We start from the raw sequence: 6,881 nt of genomic DNA, 5'->3' as shown, positions 1-6,881 counted from the left end.
ACATAGACATATACACACAATGAAAGGACATCTCAAAGAGATGCAGAAGCCGACAACGAACACCTCATGCTCAAAGTTAGAACAGTTTGAGCCACAAAGAAGAATCAGAATATGGCCTGGTAAAATAAGTGTCTATACCAACATGAAATATTAAATAGAGCAGGCTCCGGATCCCACTCCAGGCAATATGTGACACCTTATTGTCACATGTTCCTAAGCCCCTGTGTGGTTAGTGACTTTGGCAGTTTAGAAGATGAGGAGTCGTCACCTGTTTTCTGGAACGTACCTCAATTGGAATTCATTTTTCCTACTTTTCCTTGACTCCACATGGGTTTCAGGTTTTGAGGTAGAAGAACACAGAGTAAGCGGAATGAGGTAAGGAAGAAATATTTGCACACGAGGGGAAAATCAAATACTCAAAGTGCATCATGTCCCTGATGGAGGTGAGACCAATTGTCTACTTGTTGAGTGTAGGTTGTACAGGGTAACTAACTTCTCCCGGAGTGTATGTGGAAAGGGAGAGGAAAGTGACTGCCTGCTAAAGCAAACAAAACACTCCCTCAGAGGTCACAGCCAACAACAGTCAACAGTCACAATAAGAACAGATCCAATGGGTTCAATTCAGCCAGACTCTTGCTTGCTCCTCAAACCTATGTGGGGTCACGAGAGAAGGGGGATGAATTCCACTTAAGCTACATTCTACAAGACAGGTGACAACACCTCATCTCATAAACTGTCAAAGTCATCAACCAAGGTGCTTAAGAACATCTGATAGCTGTCACATACTGCCTGGAATGGGACCCAAAACCAGAATAAAGGGAGCAGGGAAGACCAATTACTTAAGAACTAAGGAAATATACATAAATACACTGTGGACTTGTATTCTTTATACTGCATTAATATTGGTCTATGAATTATAGCAAACAGACCATAGTAACATGGGACTCTAGATTCAGGGAATGTAGGGATTTTCTAAATTGTACTTACATTTCCCCCCCCCCCCTTTATAAATCTGCCAGCTTGACACCAAGGAGGCAGGCCTCAGGCACACCTGTGAGGTATTATTGACCTTAAGGTTAACTTCTGGGAATGTATGTGAAGAATGGTCTTGATCTCATTAATTAAAGTGGAAAGCCCATTCTAATTGTGGGTGGTGCCATTCCCTAGGTAGAGGACCCTGGACTGTACACCAGTAGAGGAAGAACTGTAAGAACAGTAAGCAAGAACTAGCATGCGTTAATTCAGTGGAAGGATAGAATGTGACTTCTCTCATGCTCCCGCCACTCTGCACTGGTGGACTTTAATTTGGAACTGGGAGCCAACTAAACCTTTAAGTTGCTTTTGTCCAGAGTATTTCATCACAGCAACAGAAAAATCCAAAACTGGTCCAAAATGTGAAGTTTTATTTACTTATTTTTTCCATAATGTAACCACATACGTGTGAATCCTTAGAGAAATGCGTTTGAAGGCAGTCTGGGTGGCTGGTGACTGTCTGCAGTCAGGAGCTCTTTGGTGGCAAGGCTTGTGGCTCATGGAACACAATGTTAAACTCTGAACCTCAGCCGAGATAATGCCAAGAGAAGCTCAAAGATTTATGATCTTGTTGTTTAAGGAGTGGAAGAAGAAGGAAGGCTTGGGGAGTCCGTTAATGATTAACCCACATGTTTGCCTTGTTCCAGTTACAAAGGAGAAAAAGAAAAGCCCGTCATTTACAAAGAATTAAATCAACCACTTATTGGTAAGACTGACAAAGTATTTTGTTTTTATAAAATATAAATATGATAAGTAAGGAGTATTTATTTCAATAACAGTTCTTTGTTGACTTTTAAAATCTTTTAGAAGTTTACAGAGACTGTGTAGTCACTCAAGAAACAGATTTTAGTAGCCCGTTTATTTTATGTTCTCTTCTCTGCATAGCTAATATTATAGGCCATTCTTAGGAATGAAAACTCACCCATTTAGTTTATATTTATGACTTGAAAGCCCCATTGTATTACACTCATTTTTCTGTGCATAAGGCCCATATCGCACCTGTTAAATTATAAATTGTATTTTGATCCTAAGTAAATCTTTCTTGGCTATAAATATTTTATTCTCCTATTAAATGTTAATGTTTTGTTTTATCAGACTACATACAAGTTCTATCTCCCCCAGTGTCTTTGTAGATGTGATAAGTGAACTTTTGCTTTCATTCTCCATTCTTCATGCCTTCTCTCTCTTTTCTTTCCAAAGTACTTGGTGGGCATCTTCTCTGGTGGGCATTTAGAGAAACCAACATAAATGACAGCAGATACCAGCAGCTCTTGAATGTGTAAGAGAAGCAAGTGAGAGGGAGGGTAACCCAATGTCACTGTATGAGGATGTGGCTAGAGACTTCCAAGGATGCTCATGAGGAAACACTGAACCTATGGCTGCTTTTAAGGTGGAGGTGCCTCTCTGTGTTGCTTTTCCATGCTCAAAACTTGACCATCATTTCCAGAAGACTCCCTGCGTGTCTTGAAATGAATCTGGAAGTTGATACCTTCGATCAGCTTTCAGAGGTGTCAAGTGTAATGGACTCAACCAAACTATCTTATAATGACCTGACTTCGTTTTTAGCAACACCCTCTACAAATACAAAACGAGGCATTTGTATTAGTAGTACAAACTGGAGTCCTTGAAAGAGCTCTCTCCTGATCAAACCCATAGAGCAGAAGGGATTTGTAGAGGTAACAATAATGACACATTGGTTTCTACAATATTTAGTCAAATATTTGAGTGGAAACCAAGTGTTAAGAAAGTAACTGAGTTCTTTTTTGTTTTTTTTTTCCATTTGGTCCTTGGGAACTTGATTGGGGGACGGGGGTCTGGTTCTGTTTGTTTTTGTTTTTGTTTTTCATCAACTCAAAGTTATAAATAGTTAACAAACCATAATCTGAGAGTGATTAAGCTTATCTCCATGGCTGTCTTGAAAAAAGAATGTCCCCTTTGTAATCTACAAGGGGTCAAAGTGGAATCTTGTCAGAGGGTCTTAGCGTCATGCTTTTGCTCCAAAATGTGCTGAATGCCAGGAAGTTGTGTCATGTTACTATGTGAGACAGTGTCTATTTCAATACACAGAACTACAGTATATAGAATAAGCAAGATCCACCAGCAAATTTCAACAGTGACATTGGACTCTGAGCACTCATTATTTCAGCTCAGTCTACCAGCACTTAGCAGAGTGCTTTTTAAGATTTCTGTTAAGGATGAATGTTATTAAAAATCTCATTTTACACAGGTGGCACTTTAACTCTATCAACATTAGTGGGAGAAAAAGTTATTTACACACAGACTCAACACGCTCACTGTTCTTTATACTGTACTTAAGTTACACCCCAAAATAGAATTTATTAATGCTGAATGTTCATAAAAACGCTAATGAGACCATCAGGATGACATCTAAATTCTCCTACATGAAAAGCAACAATGTCTGGAAGGGAAGGGAAGGCTGCAGGGTGCTTAGCATATGACCTGGCTTCAGTGTGCTGTAGATGAGTCCAGGTATGGCTGTGATGTTTTCTCAGCTGTTTCATTAAACATGAAAGTCCTGATGGTGGGTCTTAGACCTAAATGGCTTCCCTGCCAGAGGAGAATGCTTCATTCCAGTCTAAATCAATGAGCTATAGCTGTCACTGCCCTTATTACATCAACTATTCCAGGCATCTGAGATTCACGGAGAGTGCTCCCTCAAACACAGGGCTGGGTTTCATTCATCTTCCCCAACACCATCTGCACTTTGGCGGTGGGCCATAGGGTGAGGCAGAAATCCCACCTAGTAAAAGGCTATCCAAAAGCAGCTGCTGAGAAGCTGCCTAAGACCCCTCTGCTGCCTGCCTTCTGGAACTTTCTGCCCCTCCCTTGCTTTTCTTCTTTACTTTCTTGGGAATAGCCATTACTAACTCTTAAGGTCCTCATAAGGTTCAGCCAGGAAATAGCTCTTGTACCAGGATAGCTTAGACAATGTGTGTTCCCATCACACCTATGGCAGGACCACCCTCCAGTGGGTGAGCACTCTGTGAATCCCCTTGATGGTGTCATGATCATGGCTTGAGCCTTTGCCCATGAAGATAGAGTGAAGTAATATGGTGATAAGGAAGAGTGATAGATTGGTGTTGGGAGGAGAGCAGCTTGCAAGATGGATACTGCCTATTCTGAAATCCTCCTGAGAGATTTCAGCACATGGGAGAAGGTCACAATTAATGTTGTCACTGTCAGATGAGAATTTTGATAACTGCGTCTAGGCTTAGATTTTTCAAAATCTACTTTAATAAGGGGTCTTAAATGTTTTAACTTCTCTTCTAGCCTACCACCCACCAGAGGTAATGGGAAGGAAAGGTTAATATGGCAAAAGAGAATGTGAACCTGCTTAGAAATAGTTCTTTGGGGCAAATCCCATCTTTGTTGTCAGGATATCAGCAGGCAGCTCAATCCACTTGCAAACACCATTCAACATCACCATCATCAATGGCAGTTCCATTCAGAAGAAACCTTGAGGCTCTGCCAATCAGCCTGAGTCCACAAAGAATCGACAAGAAGCCTCCAGCGTATCACGAGAAGTCCTTTGGCGCATTTCTCTCTATGAAGTCACGAGAAATGGTAATCAGCAAAGAAGGCAAGGCGAACCAATGTCACAGTGCCGTGAACTGTCTGTTCGGTTACACTCATACCCTTTCCAAGCATCACTTGTCCTTTCAAGCATCTGCTCTAGCAAAACACCATGTGCCCTTTTCCCAAACAGCTTCCAAAACCACCACGTGTCTGTTCTCAAAAAAAAAAAAAAAAAACCAACAACAACAAAAAACACCCTCCCACGTGTCTGCTTCAGCAAAACATACTCTCATAAGACGGTTTTCAGAAAAACATCACATGGCACAACTCAGTCTCCAAAGAAACCAGAAATTTCCACTTCATTGTGTATCTTGGAGGAGATGTTACATTGAAATAAGTCCCAACAGGGAAAAGGCTATGCCTGAAGTGTGTGTGTGTGTCTGTGTGTGTGTGTGTGTGTCTGTGTGTGTCTGTGTGTGTCTGTGTGTGTCTGTGTGTGTGTCTGTGTGTATCTGTGTGTGTATACATGCAACACATAGGCATATATATATCACACCCTGCTTTGTAAAAGAATGTGCCAGCCACCTGGGATGTGTTTTCCTCTGCCTCTGAGAAGAAATTTCTTGGCTTGCAATGACTGGCACTAATTCAAGTGAGATAATCCCAGATGAATCGCTCACCTTGTCATTCCAAAACCCAGATACTATTTAGTTTTAAAGTAATTATTTCTGTCCTTCTCTCAAAGGTGATTAGTTCTTACCACCAATTCCCAGAAATAAGGTGGTTCAAGTTTGCTACTCTTGACATTGGTGTTTCCATAGAATCAGAAAGATCCTGGTCAAGAAAACAAGAGGACTAATTTTAATCACAGCATGATCACTTTGGCTATGAACTCCTAGAAAAACTGTCTGGTGTCTCTAAAACTTTGTGCAATTGAACACAAGGAGACCTGTCTCAAAATGGGAATGGACAAATATGGCTTGTAATTGAGAACACTACTTGGTCAAATTGCTTGAGAAAGTCTATTTTCAGAGGTCAGCAAACTTTCTAGAAAGTGCCGGGTGGTAAATATGTTCTGCTCTGCAGGTTTCATAGTCTTGGCCACAGTTGCTCAGCTCTGCCATAGAGATGTGGAAAGGCATGGATCCCAAGAAGAACCAAATACATTGTAAGCTCTGAATATTTCTTAGGTTGTAATCATACAAGGTGGATAAAGGATTCTGGATTTGAACGCTTGCTCTGCCTCTATTAAGACATATCCTTTGACTTTCTAAACCTTGATTTCCAGAGCAGTGTTGCCACTAATCATTTTGAATTGTGTTGAAGATTGAGGATGGTAAGAGCTGCCAAGCACGGTAACTGTGTGATGATTATAATGTCACCCGTATACAGGGTCCTCAAAAGTCTGCCTTTGTCAATAATAAAGCCAAGCATTGCTTTCCCTGCCTGTAAGCTGTATCTGGAAGCTGGAAGCTCTATAAACTGGTTCCAACCATGATCAAGCTTGTCTCCCGGGAAGTCCCACAGCCTTACTGGCTCCTCCAGGATCTCACCTAGTGATCATCATTAAAGATAAATATTTACTCATTGCCTTTAAGTAGGTCTGTGTAGGGAAAGAATCTGAGCTCTTTCCCAGTGTTTTAAACCCATTTAATGGCAACATTTAATTGCAAACCCGCTCACATTTTTGTGTTCCCTTCCCTCTCCTTGAAACATAAGGCTTCTTTTGTCTTTGATTTTCCAATAATTAGCACAGTAATGATCACATAGCAAGTACTCAGTACATGTTTTTTGAAGGAATGTTGGCTACAGGACGGAATGGAGACGAGGAGCTATAAGACCAAAGTAGCAGCCTGTGGTTCCCAGGGTGTTTTCCTGGGACTCGGATTCCTTACCCTATGTGGAGCCCCTTCCAGGGACAGAAGATTCTCAAAGGGAAGAGGCTTCTCGGTAGCTTATTTCAGGGAGGAACAAACAGATAACACCACACATTCTGTATATTCAGTTGAACAAGAGCTATTAGTAGATTTTTATTTTTCTATAAACCCAAATAAAATTGTGATTCATGCTCCTCTACTCTCAGTGGAAGACACTTAGTCTGGTTCAAGCCAGCTCCTTTTTTCTTGAACCATTTTGGAATCTGGACTTCCCCTAGTTCTAGTTCACTCCCTGTCCAGTTGCATCCCTTAGGGACCGCACACCGTCTAGCCCTAGGCATCAGGTACACAAGAGCCAGTGTGTTAGCCAGGCAGTGGTGGCGCATGCCTTTAATCCCAGCACTTGGGAGGCAGAGGCAGGCCAATTTCTGAGTT

The sequence above is a fragment of the Mus caroli genome, unplaced genomic scaffold, assembly GCF_978045245.1.
Source record: "Mus caroli unplaced genomic scaffold, Mus_caroli_1 scaffold_10, whole genome shotgun sequence".
Classification (NCBI taxonomy): domain Eukaryota; kingdom Metazoa; phylum Chordata; class Mammalia; order Rodentia; family Muridae; genus Mus; species Mus caroli.
The sequence above is the reverse complement of the archived record's forward strand: the minus strand, read 5'-3'. Positions refer to the sequence as shown.